We start from the raw sequence: 16,823 nt of genomic DNA on the forward strand, positions 1-16,823 counted from the left end.
AATGAAGTGCTCAGACCTACAGGCACTTGATTCATAGTAGTGTATCAGGATAAGCACAGAGGCTCCTTCCAGATGCATGTAGACAAGGGACACTACCGTCTAACTTTTCTAAGGAAAACTTGATAATGAAATAATTGTTTCCAGCAAGTTACAGAAACAATCTGTTTGAGATAAGGGAAACAGAGATGCCTTATCAGATATTTGACCCCCCGCCCCCGAGAAAGAAAGAAAGAAGGAAAGACTACCCTAGCCACCTTCTACTTCTCATTGTCTGGAAGGTTTTTCTGTCTAGACATTTCTCAAGCAGTTAGAATGTTGCTGAGTGTAATTGTGGCAGGTCCAGCTGGCCCAGACTTCCCTAAAAGGGCCTCTGCATTGCAGCATGTTTAAAATAGTAGCCACTCCCTCAAGAGGATGAGGTTTCTCAGGCAATGATGTTTGTCCATGCATCCAAGAATTCATATTTAAATACTCGGTGTGTACTGCACACTATTAAACTCAGAGAGAAGATGCTAAAATATGGGATGCTGTCCTCACTCTCTAGGGGCTTATAATCTAATCAGAGAGATAGGATACATACACCCACCAACTAATTTCCTTTCAGCTGAGAACCTGAAATCGGATTCTCAATGCTGGCCACACATTAATATCACCTGAGGAACATTAGGAACACTATTGATGCCTGAGCCTCATCCCACACAACTGAACGAGAAATATCTGGGTTGAGCCTAGGCATTAATAATTTTTAACCCTGCCATCCCCCTCGTCCCCTCCCTTGTAAGTCTAAGGTGCAATCAGACTTGAGAAACTCTGGCCAAAATGCTACCTCTTCTTACACACAGAGATCGGTTTGCCCTCCCTGATCTCCCCAGCCAGAAGGAATATATATTGATTGATTCCCAATGGTTCCAAATGTTTCTGTCAAAGAAAGACCCAGGAAACCTCAGACCAAGTCTTGTTTTCCAGAAAACACAGGAGGAGGAGATCATGACAGGAAAGTCAACACACAGCAGCCTTGGCCCTCATGTGGAAGGTTTCTTTACTCAGATTTGACAAAAGGCAAGGTCCAATCAGCCAGGCCTATGTGATGATAGAGAAATTAGAAGCCAAGGTCAACGCAAATACAGTCCCAAGTCTTGGACTAACCATATGTATTTCTTGGCAGCCACTTGACTTGCTTGAAAGCACCGACATTCATAAACTTGGGGTCCAGTAGTTATGTAGACCAACGGGAAGGACGTTTCAAGCCACAAAACTGGAATCTTTGGGAAGCAACAGAAGTTGACCTAGATTATTTTCCTCCTCGGCTTCCATCTTTTGACTGTATTCCCGACTGGTGCAGGTGCAGAGTCCCATCTAACAGATGCCGGCCAGGCCTTAGCGTCCCGGAACATTCTTAGGCACTGACGATGGCTGACTGGCTGGGAGATGCGGCTTAGTCTTGATTAAAGTAGTCTTTTACTTCCCTTTGTCCAAGGGAGCCCATTCATCCAACACTAATCCATTTGTCCAATGAGCTCTAACCTAATCACCAGTACTCGCGGCCAAAGCCTCTAATGCCCTGACCTACCTTTGTAATCGCCCTGACCAATATAGCTGCATCTTCCCACTGAAAGTTCAGGCCAGGCCGGGCGGGCTCCAGGCTCTACCTCCAAATGTGATTAATGCACAACATCTGAGCACGGGAGATGCACACTGGAAACTTTTTATATGCTGCAGGCAAAACAGCAAGACTGACTATAAACTTCCACGTAATTATTTCCTAAGGGTATACACAAGATGCTTTTGTTTAGAAGGTGGCAAGTTTTCCAAGGCTTCAGAGGGGTTCCAAGAGCTTACTCAGGACCTATTGCTTTGGAGGAAACAAGAGCTTTCTCACCAAAAGAAAAATCCAGCTCTCAAGCCTTCTTGGACATCCAATTTCAGAGTGGCTCTGGCCTTCCAGAAAGGACTTTGGGATCCTAAAACCCCACTTGATCACAAGCTGCGTTTTCTGGGAAGCAGTGACACCTGGTGGTGTGGTCCCTCAATGGCTTGAGGCTCTGCCTTGAGGGGTGAGAACAGACCATTTCACTGCCTTCTGCCCTCAGCATTCCTGCCACAGAGTCTCCAAGTGTCACGATCCCGAATGTCACGTCCAGGACATCTCTAGTCCATTCTCCGCTTCCCTGCCCCCATTCTGAATGAGGTTGGAAGGAAAGTAGAAATTCCCTGGACCCCTGTGTCCCCCAGAAGGCATCCCCATTTGCCCCTTAGCAATAGGGCAGGGCACCTTGCATTTCTGGGGGACGTGTTTTATTTAGCCCATGGTGTTTCCCCTGCAATACCAGCCATATTCTAATTGGTTTCTCCATCAACCTTCACTCAGTTTCTACTACATGCTGGGTAGGTGCTAAACTGTACACTTCAAAGGCTGTCAAGCTGCAGAAGAAGTAGCCCCTCAGGGAGCTTCTACTCTAACCAAGAATGGGAGGGTAATGACGTTAAGGATTCCTGGGCTAGGGTATCCAGAGCAAATAATATTGACGCCAGTATTGATGGAAAATGAAGTCTCATCACTGCATTCAGCTCATTTACAAAAGAAGAAAGTCCTCATCTGACTCCATCTCAGAAGGAATTTGAAAGGTGACCTTTTTTTCCCTTCATTGTCCTCACGTGTTATCTCAGAGCCCCTCACCCACACAACACTGCCAACTTCCTTCTGGCCTAACCTGTCACCTCCACTGGTGAGGTGACGTGGCTGTCCTTGGACCACTGCTTTGTCCCCGGTCGGAACGTTCTGCTTCTTTGGAGGAGGGCAGCCTTAGGAGTTGTACATAAGAGCGAGTGTTCCCTCCGGTGAGAAGTCCTCCCACGCTGCTTCTGTGTGAGGCCCAGAACCAAATGAATCGGAGGATTTAGCACCCTTCTCCCAGCCCTCAAAGTGTTGCATTGGAATAAAGGTTAATTAAGGCAAAAGGGGGAAGATGTTCTTACGCTAAACTTTCCAGCGAAGTCCCTGGGTTTTCCCCTCTGTGTTCGCCCTTGGAAGTTCAAGCAGAGAGAGCGCCTCTTCAGCTGCCACCACCCTCACCGTGCTGCGCTCTGACCTCCTGAGTCATCTCTATCTTCTGTTCTCCGTCTCTCTTCCAGGAGAAGGTTTTGCATGGCCCTCCCCCAATCTCATTTCAGTTATTTTGGTGTATTTTCCTTTCCTAAGTCAGCCTTTGGGGGCAGATCTCTTAAAAGCAGGGTTCTCAGCCTGGGCCACACATTGGACACACCTGGAGGCCCTAAGTTCTGTCTGCCACCTGGGGGCCCAGCCCCAGCAGTCCGATTGGTTTGGGGCGGGGTCCAGGCCCCACAAAGTTACAGCCTGCCCAGGCGGTTCTAATGGGCTGTGAAGACGCCCCCACTCTGGTTTTCTCTTGCCCTGCTTTCTCCCACTCTTTGTATTCTATGTGCTCGTCCGTCATCATTGCTCGTTATTATAAAGATGGAGCTGAAGCAGGGCAATCGCTTCATTCTGGAAGTTAAACATGACAACAGCAAGGGAAATGATCTCCCTCATTTTCAGCCACAGCTAAGAGAACTCTCATTCCTGACCCAAATTTTATCCTCAACGTCACCAGTTCCCAGAAGAGGTATTGCCCATATTTCTGCGTATCACTGTGAAAACATAAGTACCCTGTTGCGTTCTAAAAAGTGATACTATGGAGCTGTTAGTCCATGGAAGTTGTGGGCATGTGCGGCATGTGAGTGTGTCTTTTTTCACTTCTTCTCATCTCTACTGCCCTCTGCCCCTCCGACTCTCTACCTTAAGAAAATCTTTGAATGTATCATAAAATATAACTAAAATATTTTTTCCATGTTCATTTGAGACTATTTTTGATCCTTGTCCTTATTTTTTTTTTAAAGATACATTTCTGTCTGAAAGAAAAGAGATTGCTACTTAGGTGGCCCACCTCCAATTTGTAAAGGCAGAATGAGGCAGCAAGAACACCGTCTAGGGGCAACCAGAAGACCCGGGTCCTGCTTCAATCATTTGCTACTCACGTGCCCTGAAAGGCAAACCACTGACATTCTCTCTCCCTTCTCCCAACCGCAAAATGGAGAATCATGTTTTCATGGCCCATATCCACAGCCCACATTCATGGTTATTATGAGAATCAAATAAGCCAGTATTTGTGAACATATTTTGATTTAAAAAAAAAAAAGGTTCCTTTTCACGGGTGTACAGTGAGTTTGAATCTTTCTGTAGAGAAATTTTCCATGCCCATTCTCTAAACTCTCATTTCATTTTCTTTGGAAACCTTGCTTGCATTTGTGTGATCAGAGCTCTTGCTGGTCTATAGGAGGCTTTTCTTTTTCTGGGAAGGCTGTTCCACAGTCTGTCTGCTGCTCTCTGGAAGTTCCATTTCAGAAGGCAGCCCTGGTTAAGTTCCATCCCGACATCTGCAAATCACATCCACAGGGAAAATGTGACTCACTCAAGTTACTGCGTTAAGTTTTCATGGATATTGTTCAGGGAGTAGGTGTTGTCTTTGGGCCAAATCACTTGAAATCATCATGACATCAGGCCTGTCACTGAAAAACTGACTCTGCCCCCACAGGAAGCAAGGAGAAGGGTGGGTGCTGGGACACAAGGTTACTATGGGAAAGGCCGCTTTCCTAGCCCTCCTGAAGTTTTAGGGGGGGAGGGGGAAGGGGGAAGGGGGAAGATGTTCTTACGCTAAACTTTCCAGCGAAGTCCCTGGGTTTTCCCCTCTGTGTTTGCCCTTGGAAGTTCAATCAGAGAGAGCGCGTCTTCAGCTGCCACCACCCTCACCGTGCTGTGCTCTGAACACCGAACACCATAGGATGCCTGGCACATAGTGGGAGAGCAGTAAATGGTGCCCAACAAATTATGGCACGTTTGTAAGTAACCCAGTACAAAATTGAACAGCCAAGGTGTCTCAACTCCTGTGCAATGAGATACAAACAAACCATAGTTTACGCTGCATGGATGGTAAGTATATGAAATTCTGGCTCCCCACTCTCTCTTTTGGTTACATCTGACATCACTAATTGGTCATCACGTTGTCTGCAGACGACCCCGGATCGAACCCCAGAATCTGATGCCATTCAGTTGAAACAGCTGCTACCAATCAATCCAAGATGCCAATTGCTATGAAACCGTTGGAAATTCCCAATATGAAGGTTTCAGTAACCAAATCAATTCATTCATGGCACTTGTCCCAACACTCAGTTCACATCATTACCATTAGCATCTTCCTCCTCCTCATCTTTATCATCAGTGTCATCATTGTACTTGTCATCATAAAGCTACTTTGAGCTATTTTCATCAAAAGTCACTTTTGTCTTGATGTGGCACCTCACCAAGATGGGGGTTCCTTCTTTCTATCCTTTTATGCTTTAGTCTTGGTGGCCATACCCTTCTCCTTCCCTGTCCCTCCACTTCTAGTCATAGCTGAATATATTTCAAAAAGAGAAAGAAGCTATGTGCATTGTCCCTTTTGGCATAGGGTTTTCTCTCCCTTATAAGATGATACCATAAATCCAGATCTGAATATTAATGGATTGTTGAATCCATGAGAACAGACTACTGACATTGGAGTAGACTCCAGGAGAAACATGTGGTAGGAGGAAGTTCTATAATAAATTGCAAAGGAACTCGGCCAAAGAGAAGAGAAAAATTGAAGGGGAGGGCACCTGTAGGGAGAGCAACATCCTCTACTGAAGGAGGAACATATTCACTATAGGAGTTCATCATCTCTTGGTTTCTCTTTGGCCCCTTTGCACAGTTGCTTAGAGAGAAGCACTTACCCAGGTTCGAAGCATCCTCCTCCCCCTGGTTTGATGGCTTCAGTCCTCAGAAGCTGGGCCACTCCAGAAGTCAACATCTAGATATATAGAGGAGAAGAGTAGGCTCCTGAGTGGCTTTTAGGATTTCTGGGCCTACAAATAAACAGGGGACTCAGCCCCCTCTAGGGCAGGCTCTCCTAAGGTAGCTTAGCCGGCCCTAGATATCGCAGCTGTCAAAGCTGGTAGGACCGAGATATGGCCACCTGCCCTCCTGAAGAAGATTCTTGGGAACCTACCTACCTCCATGGCAGTCAGCTGAAGACTTCCTGCCCTAGGTTCATAGCAAAGCTTCTCCAGTACATAAGTCAGAAGACAATATGTTGTTAAGGTGCAGGTGGGGAGTAGATGTAGGACAAGGTGAAATTTTTTAAAATTACTTTTAAGTGAATGGAATAAAAACCCTAAATTGATTCCAATTACCTCCTGAACTCAGTGCTAGAGAGAAATAACGGACCCAGTCAAACTAGAGAAATCCAAGAGGCCTTGACCCATCAGTAAATACAGAGTCCTATATGAAAATGAGTGAATTCACCGCCGAGCTCTCCAGCCACTTTCCACTGGACGGTGAAGCTAACACAAAGCTGAACTATCGAGAGTGCCAACCATATGTGCTGTGGGTGTGTGTCCATGCGGTGGGCAGCCCAGTCCAACCCAAACCTATAGGAATAGTACAAGGCTCTGGTTCAGAAGCATCTGTCATGTCCCAGTCTCAGCAATCACCGTGGCCAGCAAAGATTCTCAGGGCAGCGCGTCACTAAAGCCAGAAAAACCAGAGAGACCAGAAGGTATCCAATTTCAAGAGGAGCACGAGAAGACCGACCAAAAGCAGGCTGTGAGTAGATTCCCACTGAATATCTCAGGTCCTTTCCCCACTCTCTGAAAGATAAATGTTAAGGAGGCATTGGAAGCCCTGAGCTTGCTCAAGAGCTGCCCGATGAGAGTGTGGAATTCAGACTCTGAAATCCTAGGCCAAAAGGCACTATGACCTTCGACTCCGCTTTCATCAAGCTCTGTGTTCCAGATGTGGCAGAAATCAAGGCTTGAGTTTCCATGAGAAAGGAATGGAAATGATCACCTGTCTTGTCACCGGGCCAAGATCCTGACTTATATTTATGTTTTGGATAAGGAGAAGAGAGAGGTAGGGTACAGAAGGGAGGGGTGAAGCTGATGATAAGGGGGTGGAAATGCAGTAACATTCTCACTCCGGAGCCAAGGGAATTTGGCTCTGTAGTCAGCTCCACTGCCCTGAGTAAAACCAGTCAATGCATTCCAGCAGAGCTGGGCCTGTGCTTTCCTGGGATGATGGTGCCACACCATATTTGACACTGTCACCCTCCGATTCCTCAGGAACACTATAGCACCCGGGTAGAGGACGCTCCCAACTTGTAAGGAAATACTGGTCTCAGTCTCCCTGACCAGGCCTGGGTGCATTTGGCCAATCAGACTTTTCTGCTGCTCTTTGCTGTCACATCCTGAAGGAAACTTCCCCTAATTTCACCATATTCTCTCTCTCGCCCTCCAGCTACTCTGCCTCTCCTTGGTACTCTATCATTTCTTGCCCACTGTGTCTCCGTCCCATTAGACTCTGAGATTGCTGAGGGTGGCAGCTTTATCCTGTTCTTGATAAGTCCACATGGTCTAGCTCAGGGCCACGCCCAAACCATGATTCATTATATGTTTCTGGAAGGGAAAAGGAGAATGGAATGACCAACCTGCCCAGGTTTGCTGGGATTTGCCTGGTTTTCGCTTGACAAAGGCCTCAGATTTGGGCAAGCCGAGACAACTGGTCACCCTGCCAGAAGGGCAGGAGGAAGGCAAAGAGGAAGGAAGGCAAGAAAGAGGGTAGAACCCTGTGCACTCTGCTTGGCCACCTGAGGAGCAGCCTGCCTTGCTGCTGAGGTGCTGGCCGCTGAGTGACAGATGAGCTGTTGGGGACTGCGGGGACATTCGGTGAGCTCATCCCCATAAAGGAGCAAAGAGATGATGGATCAGACTTGCATCAAGACGTAACTGAATTCTGAAAGTGGAGTTATTATATTCATTCAGGGAGCATCGGTTGAGCACCTATACTTGGTCAGGTTCTGTGCCAGATACTGAGGATACAGAAGTGAAAACGGGCCCTACCCACCAGGAGTGCAGGAAAGCAGGGGACGTGCTGAGGAAATGTCCAGTGCACTTCCTGTTTCATCATGTGGGTACAGCTCTGAACACACCATTGGTGCGCATAAACATAATGAGCTGTTTGTCTGCCAGGTTGGCATACACGCTGTCGTCTACCTTGGGGACCCTAGAGGACACTGTTACAACCTCTATAATAGGACGTCACCACATCCTCTCTTGTCTGTAAAACCACAGGGCCAGAGGGCTGTTGGTTGGTTGGTTTTTAAGCAGTATGTAGGCCTTCTCAGAGGCAGATTGAAAGGGTCACCAGGCCCATGGCTTAAATTAGACTTGACACCATGACCAGGCAGACACGAGGCTGCCAGAGCTGGTGGGGGGCTAGGCACACACGAAGGGCATGGCCAGGGCAGAGAGGGGTGCCCGGTTTCCGCTGAGCTCAGGGCAGATGAGCTAATCCCCCAGATACCAGCCCTACCTGCTGGACGGGCAAGCCGTCCAGGGGCCAGTGTCCAGGCAGCTGCCTCCTAGGCCAGAGCGGTGCCCTGCCTTCCTTTTGCCCTACTCCTGGTTTCCCATTCTCAACTATGGGTCGTGGCCCAACAAGGACGGTTTTGGGGACTTTTATCATGGCCCACAGAATAGAGACACAACAAATGTTGAGCAGCGTTGACTGTCTTAGTCTTGGTTGGTCTCCAATCTGGCCACGGGTCCGCCACTGTGTTTATCTGGCTCTTGCTAACTGCTGACTGATTGTCTTCCCTACACTCCCACCCCACTCCTACCCCCTATGGCACATTTAGAGAATGGATTCGTTAATGGAAAGAGAACTATTATCCTCCTGAGTTGTTTCAGAACTCAGAAACCTTGTAGGAGGCACTCTGTTTTACAGATCAGAGGGAAACAGACAGGGGATAGGTTTCAGAATTAAGATTAAATCACCAAGACTGTAAATGGTTTCTCTCTCTCTCCCCTTTTACCTGTTTATAGAATGTCTCCTTCCTTTTTCACCTCTCTTTCCCTCCCTCGTTTCTGGCCTCTGGCCGTGAGCTGGGGGTAGAACAGTAAAGCAGGACTTGTTTTTTTTTTTTTAACCTTCTGAGACTTCACAGGTAGTTGGAGTTTATTACTGTCTTAAGGCAAAGATTGGGAGTTCAGCTTCTTTACGGGGAAGGTCATAGAGGAAGCCCTCCCTTCATCACCTGCCCACTGTGTCCCATGTTTATAAAGTATTTAAACACAGTGTGCTAAGCCAAGAGGGAAATGATGGGGAGGGCCTGAGGGGAGAGCAGGAGTCATCAGAAAGGCTTCACAGAGGAGGTGATACTCAAGTTGAGATTTGAAGAATAAATAGAAGTGTACTATGCAGTTATGATTTAACAAAAATTCTCAGCAATTCGTGATTAAGATGAAACCAAAAACATGAAAAAACAAGTTTCTCTCAGAGATTTAGCGTTCAGGGCAAGCAGAGGGGTTCAGCATATATTTCCACCGGGGCTGGGACCCTTCCCTCCACAGGCTCTCCACCGTGTTTGCGGTGTTGACGTCCCGACTGCTGCCCTAAGATCCCATAGTCCCCGTCCGGAATGGCCTTAAGGAAGTGAACTGACACCGTGTAAAAAGCTTTTCTGAATTAAGGGTTAAGGCAAAGGATTTTGGCTCCATTCACAGTTAACTAGAAACTTCCAGTAACCGAAAAGGCCCACCATGCCCCCAGCCGGCTGGCTCATTGAGGTATTGCTGCATCTGGCTCTTTGTTTTGCTTTCTTCCTTCTGTTTGCTCTGAGCCCCTTGCCTTTACTCTGGATTCTGCGCTCCTGCGCTCCTGCCTCGGCAGCAGCATTTTCTTCTCGTCCTCGCTCCTCCCCGCCCCCTCCGTTGTCAGCGCCTGACTCAGCCCGAGCCGTGTGCGAACACGGTGGGGAGCGAAGCAGGGAGTCCGGGCTCTGCAGGCGAGTCATGTCTGGCTCCTCGTGCCTCGACAGGGTACACCTAGTTCCTCCTCAGCTGACCGCTCTCCTTGAAGCTATTTTTGTGGGTGAGGCCATAATCCCGTCCTCCAGACTGAGTATAAAAAGCAGGGCACATGGGGTGGACGGTCAGAGAGACTGACGTCTCTGAAGGAGGAGCCTGGAACTTTGCCAAGACACAGCTGGCTGAGGGAGGGAGCTGGAAGATTCCGCCCTGGGGTGAGGAAGACGAGGAGGAGGGGGCCTTTAAATAGCAGGTGGCTTCACCGCTTCTATAAATGAAAATGGAATGTTTTCACTGAACACCGACTACGAAAATGGTCTTTTATTAGACAGCTGCATCAACCCATCGGACAGCCCCCGAGGCTCTCGCTGGGGACCTCGCCCGGCCGCTCATCGATGCGGACGACTGCGCCGCAGCACCTGCCGCGTCTCTCCGCTCAAGGACTCGGCTCAGGCCAGGGACGCCGGACCCGGGGAGATGGAGGGACGGTAACAGGCCACGGCTCGATTTCTAACACTGCCAGATCGCATTCTTCCTGCCATTTGTGTACCGGTCTGAGAGTCATTCATTTTTCTCTTGAGGAGCCTGAAAAAGAGACCCACGTGCTGTGCCTTGGGGGACGAGGGCGGGTGGGGAGGGCCATGCCGGGAGGAGGCAAGCCTTTTAAAGCTCTCGGCAAGTCTTCTCTCGGTAAGGCGGAGCTGAAGGTGATCGGTCTTTCCTCTCCTTAATTAACTGAAAAATCCCTTCCGGGATGGCCGAATAAAGTGGGTAGGAGCCTGAGGAGCCTTTACCCTCTGAGTAAATCACCTGCCTTGCAGCCTCCTTGCTTTTAGGAAGCTCAACGCAGTGTTTCTCGGCAGGTCAGAGCAGTCCGCCCCGCTTGCCACCGTCCCCGGGAAAGCAGGGCAGCCCAAGCGACTGAGACATCGCGGTCAAGGAGGAACCAAAACCTCACTGGCTAGGTCCCCACGCTAAGCCAGGGGATCCACTATCACTTCCCAAGCAAAAGGCGAATATTAATAGCTAATATTTAGTGAGCACCTATTATGTGCCAGGCAGGGTGCTAAATGTTCTATATTCATGAGCTCATTTAATTCCAGCAACTCCACGAAGTAAGTGCTGTTTTCACATGAAGCCACCAAGAAGAGAATCAAGAACTTGCTGGCAGAGGCATAGCTGGGAGGTGGCCAAGCCAGAGTTCAAACCAGGCTGGTCAGCAGCCTAATGCTCAGAACTGCCCCCCTCCCCATGCCGTCTCCCTCCATACTGCACTGTGAAGGGGTTCAGAACATGCCACCCCAACTATGCCGCTCTGCCACATTGACTCTCTTGAGGTAAAGGCATTCCAACAACAGCAAATACAAGAAACAATTCCAACCTTCCTTCGAATTTTGCTCAGAAGCAGGAGAAGGAGATGCGATTCTCATAGAAAGCTGTCTTCCCAGTACCAGGAGGAAAGTAACATTCTTATCATCACAGATAAGCTGGGATGGAGAGAATTCTACGCAAACAGACCTTGTTAAAATAATTCTTACCCTCCTCTAATCTCCTTCTGTAGTTTCCACACTGCCTCTCTTGGTTTGACCGAATCTGAAAGCAAGTAGGTTTTGCCATTTGTTGGTTCTTCATTCCTTGTGAAGGCTCTCGGGTCACATAAAACTTGCATTAAATAAATTTGGATATTTTTCTCCTGCTGATCTGTCTGTGTCAGTTGAATTCTCAGGCCCAGCCTAAAAGAACCCTAAGAGGGTAAAGGTAAAAGTCTGTCTCCCCACAACTACTCTCTTCCAAATTTACCCTGTTACCACACCCGCATTTTCCCTCCCCATCTGTCTTCCTAGACTTTCCTACCAACGTGAGACACTGCAGTGCTCCCTCTCACTGCAAATGTCAGACTTCCGTGGTCAGATTTGCTCAGCACGGGACTTTCTGCTAAGATACATCAGGGACATTACTACTTTGAGAGAAACGCAAGCAGAAGTTGTCTATGACCCATCTGCTAGGTAATGAGATGCTCAAAGGCTACCTGGTGCGACGGGCTTCTTTAGAATTGGCGGGGGGGAGGGGGAGGATGGACAAGGAGGCCATAAAAGGAGTCAAGACCCATCTAATCTGAGCCCCTCCAAGACAGAGCATGTGTCAAGAAGCACGTCATTCAAGAAGTAGGCTACAGAATCCAGCCCTCTCTCAAACGTACGTTTTGTAAAGCCATTTCAGCCAAGTGAGGAAAATTGATTTCTCAACATGAAAAGAGAGTTTTGACGGCAGCCCTGGAGAAAACGCTGGGTCTTGGACACTCAATCAAATCAATCAACCTGGAGGCTCAGCTGGACTTCCCAAGCAAAGAGCGTGCAGCTTCCAAACCTTCCTCGTCAGCCCTCACAGAGACCGTAGGCGGACAGACCACCGAGTGTTGTGGGAGCAGGGCTTGCAGGCACCCAGCCAAGCGTCCAGTCCCCACTGGGAGCAGAGGCAACACATGCACTTCCCAGATGGTGGGTTTTGGAAGACAGGGGCTGGCCGCGCACCAAGCCCTTTCCTGATTGCCTGGCTTTGGCTCGGGGACTGGGGTGGAGGCCGCTGCTCTGAGAAATGCATTTGCCCTTTGGTTGCAAAACATCTCCAAGTGATTGATGAACCAGTCCCAGGGAAGAAGAAATAAGTCACCTGCACCTGAAATATAGCCTCCTCTAGAAAATATCTCACCCTTTCAGGAAGCCCCACGCCACGTGGACATTAATTACAACAGGAATAAAAGAGGATCAGATTCAGTTGCAGTCGTAGACACTCGAGGCTGCCTAACAAAGGGATCATGGTTCCGTGTAACAAGATGAGAAATTTACTCACCATAAACCATGACCTTTGTTTTCCCCTTTGGCTAAATGTCCTCAGTACCCAATCCAGCCCTCAGCAGGGGCCATAACTCTTTCTCAGCAGATGGTGTCTGCCAGCCTTAGGAAATCAGGAAAGGCTGCAGACCGGGTTGGCCCAGTGCACACGGCTGGCTGGGTGAGGAGCCAAGTTCAGAGTTGGCCTCTTGGGGAAGCTACTGGCCTTGTTCAGGCCAGAACTCCCAACTTTGTACCCTTATTTGGTGTCCTTGTGACCACAAAGTCGCCTCTCTGGGCCTTTGCTTCTTCTTGTATAAAAGGTAGGGATCAGTCTAGCAAGGTGTTTTCACACCTTTATTAGCAGTGGAATCCATTTTATAATCTAAATACTGCAAGATGCCCAATAAGACATAAACCCAATGCAAGTGGAGCTTCTTCAAGGTTAGTATAACGTGATGGGAAGGAGTTGTATTATGCAAATTCCAGCTCTGCCACTTACTAGTGGTGTGATCTTGGAACAGCTACTTCTTGGCCCAGCCGTAGTTCTCTCATCCACACAACAGGTGTACTAACACCTGCTTCCTAGAGTGATTTTAAGGGCTAAGGAGAGAATACACGCACAGCTCTTAGGACAGAGGGTTTCATAAACACTTGCTCCTATTATTCACCATGATCAGACTGTAGCAGGGTGGGAGGCCTCAAGTTTCACAAACTCAGTCCTTCCCCTTCATTCCCACTGCATCCTTCTGTAGCGCTAGAGAAGCGGTGAGAGATCTCCAGGCTCTGCGTGGTCCAGCCTGAGAACCACTGGATAGGTGAGTGCTTCCCAGACTTTCTGAGATCAGTCACCTGAGGTGTTCATCAGATACCTAGGTGACCAAGATTCAGGAGGTGTGGTTCAGGTCCAGGGCTCTGTGCTTAACAAGGACACAAGGTGCTTCTTATCTTCAGGGTCTTTGGGGGGACTCCACAAGAGGATCCCCAAAGTCCCTTCAGCTCTAGCATGCTGGGATTCTATCTCTTTTCTGCCTCAGTCATGGCCAGGACCCACATGCAGATAAGCCCTGTGGGCTTGAGGCTGGTGGGGAAGCAACCCGTGCCTGGTTCTGAGGCTCACCACCCCATCTCCTCGGCCTCCTGCAGTCTGGATCCTGACCTCTTACTCCAAACCTGAGGCCCTTGTCTACCCTCTCAGCCTCAGCTGACTTCCTCGGCCCTCACACGTGCCCATCCAGAACTAAGGTCTCTCCTTGTTCTGTTCCTGCCAGCGTCCTGGTGGGACAATTTCACGGGTGGAATCAGAATGCGTTAGAGTAAGAAATCTAAGGAGATGCTATTTTCTGTCTAATCTCTTCTCTCCCCATGGGTCAATTTGGCTGCACTTTTATTTTGAAATAAAAGAACCCAGAAACAAATGAGCAAACACCTTATTATTGAAAACCATCTGCAGAAAATCTCACAGAGCAGCTCCAAGGTTAAAGCTTATCTGTTCTGCCTCATACACAAAGCAGCCGGCAGGCAGGCAGGAGGGGAAATCATAGAATCATAAGAAATTTGGGTAAAAGCAAGCATCTTCTGTTCAATCGAATGTAAAAGTAAGAATTCTCTTTGCAACCCAAGTCTTAAAACTAAGAACATTTGTGTATTTTACAGAAACAACAACGATGGTGTTGAGTTGGCTGGGGTGGTCAGGAAAAAATCAACAGCAGCCCTGGGACTCATGCTTGGCTCTTTCTTTCTCTTTGATCCCAGATTTTCATTTTTCAAAAAGTGCCATCTGTTCTTTTTGTAACTTTCATGTGGAAGAAAAATAATTTCAATTCTTGAAATGGTGTATTTCCTCTCCTTCTTTCCCCCAGCCTGAGTCCCTCTTTCTATACAGGTAAAGGGAAGGGAGGGGGTCAGAACTGAGTTTCTGTTAATACTGTGTGTGCCTAATTCCAACCAGCAGAGGATGAGCTCTGGGATGCAGGGCTACTGAGCAGTGTTACGAGTAGAATACACCCTGGGGTCTGCTTTAGGTTACCTATAGATCTGTCTGTGATGATGGAGACGTTCTATATCTGCACTGCCCACTGGCCACATATGGCTAGTGAGTTGTTGAAATGTGGCCGGTGCAACCAAGGAACTGAATTTTTAAGTACATTTCATTTAAATTAATGTAAATCTAAAGTTAAATATTTCAATATATGACCCAGTTTAGGGGATTAATTGTGTATGTGTTGGGAGAGGGTGCAAAGGAAGTGAGCAGTGCTAGGATCCTATAGCAGCAAGCTTTGACCCCCTCCTTCTCTTGGTCTCCTCTTGGTCCATGGTCCTCCCACGTTCCAACAACAACTGCCCGAATAGCTCATGAAGCAGTTTCCTTCAACATATGGCCCCTTAGCTTTTTTTCTTTCTTTCTTTTTTTTTTTTTTAAGTGATTGTAGCTTCAAGCTACTGTTGTCATTATGTGGGCTATCCTGGTCTAACTATACTCTTGAAGATTTCTAGCATAAAAAATTAAAAATTAAAAAGAAAAAATTTTAAAGCATTCCATGAAAAGGAATGTGAGGTCAGCTTTCAGCTAGAGAAGATGCCACATTCCATTGGAAATGTCTGCCATGCTAGAGAAAGTGCCGCGTTCCATTGGAAATGTCTGCCGTGGCTGCAGGCATAGGAGAAGTGGTGGTTTTGGTTCTCGGCTCTGCCAGTCTCAGAGTTAGTCCCTGTTGTGGCTTCGCTTCGCAAACCAGTGAGCTAATTAACTTGCACATATCCAGTATATCCCATATAGGTACTGTATTTTATGAGAGAAGACTCTTGTTTTCTTCTCTTTTGCCCCTAATGCTTGCCTACCTGTTCAACCCACCATCATACTCCCAAACCCAACATCCGTAACATTTTAAAGCCTCTTGGCAAAACACGAGTAAAATATATAAATAATTCATATAGAGTTAATCTGTTATTTAAAAAGACTAAACAAAACCAGCCAGATTGAATTAGGGAAAGAAAACCAACCTTTCCCACAAGTCTCCCCCTCTGGTCTTAAAGAAAACAAAGCAATCGACTCCTGGTTTTCTCCGGCTCAGTACTGTTATAGGGCTTTTATAAAGTGCTCAGTCATCAATGATGCCATTTGCTACTCATGACTGACACCGAAAGGGCAGGTCACATTTTACAGATGAAGGAATGAAGGTCCGGGGTGGACAAAGGCCTTGCCAATGGTCATGGGTTACTTTTGTGCTTCGAGCATTTGGAGACTAGGGTGGGACCCAGCATTCAGGAGCCTGTCTGATTGAGTGGTGGGAGGGCCTTCTAAGAGCTGACCCGCGTGAGGGGCATTTTTATTGAGAGGGAAGAGAGTTAGTATTAACTCTCTGTTAGTATTGTGTTACTATGTTTCATACGACGTCTCTGTTACTGAGGGGCAAGTGAGGCTTAGAGGAACCAGGTAACACAGTAATAAGCGGACACATGAAATTAACTTGCAAATGGGACCCAAGTTCTTCCCAGAGGATTCTACCTGCTGCTGCCGGGGAAGTGTAGTCAGGTCTACAGCAACAGGTGAGGCAGAAGAAGGTCAGTTAAGGAAGCAAAAGAGCGCAGCGCTTTGTAAAATGCCTACTCACAGGAACAACAGATTTTTTGAAGAGAAGAAAGCACCTGGATGTCTTAGTAGTGGACCAAGAAAGACCCTGGAAGAGCAAGCATGCCCCAAATAGATTTTTTTTTTTTTTTTTTGGCTATCACACTGGTGAAAAGTAGGTCACAGCAATGAGAACGAGCCTGGACTGGGCCCTGTGCCCTTCCGGTGGACAGCGAGACCAGGAAGGCTGTCCTCTTTCCTTCCAGGGGGGCTAACAGCTCCCCAAACACAGGAGACTCAACAAATACTTGTTAGCTGATCACCTAATTTTAAACTCTCATGCAGTTACATTTTTCAAGGAAATTTGGCAAAGGAAACCAAGTAACTATTTTTGGCTTCTCTTTAGGTTACACTTTATTCCGCACAATTTTGAGCCAATACAGTACGAATATATAATTACATATGGGGTAGTTTTAGCAACTCTG

General features: G+C 47.6%; 1 long non-coding RNA gene across 1 annotated transcript in view; it reads right to left on the reverse strand.

Annotated features, from left to right (window-relative positions):
- Positions 1 to 1,083: 1,083 nt before the first annotated feature.
- Positions 1,084 to 16,823, reverse strand: part of LOC145722670 (uncharacterized) — a 42,537-nt gene continuing 26,797 nt past the window's right edge. The window contains exons 4-5 of the long non-coding RNA XR_014147112.1: positions 5,806 to 5,882; positions 1,084 to 4,434 (exon numbers count right to left, since the gene is read on the reverse strand). This is a non-coding gene — a long non-coding RNA (uncharacterized LOC145722670). The remainder of the gene's footprint in view (positions 4,435 to 5,805; positions 5,883 to 16,823) is intronic.

The sequence above is a fragment of the Leptonychotes weddellii genome, chromosome 7 (assembly GCF_054177405.1).
Source record: "Leptonychotes weddellii isolate Sample4059 chromosome 7, ASM5417740v2, whole genome shotgun sequence".
In the NCBI taxonomy this organism is placed as follows: Eukaryota; Metazoa; Chordata; class Mammalia; order Carnivora; family Phocidae; genus Leptonychotes; species Leptonychotes weddellii.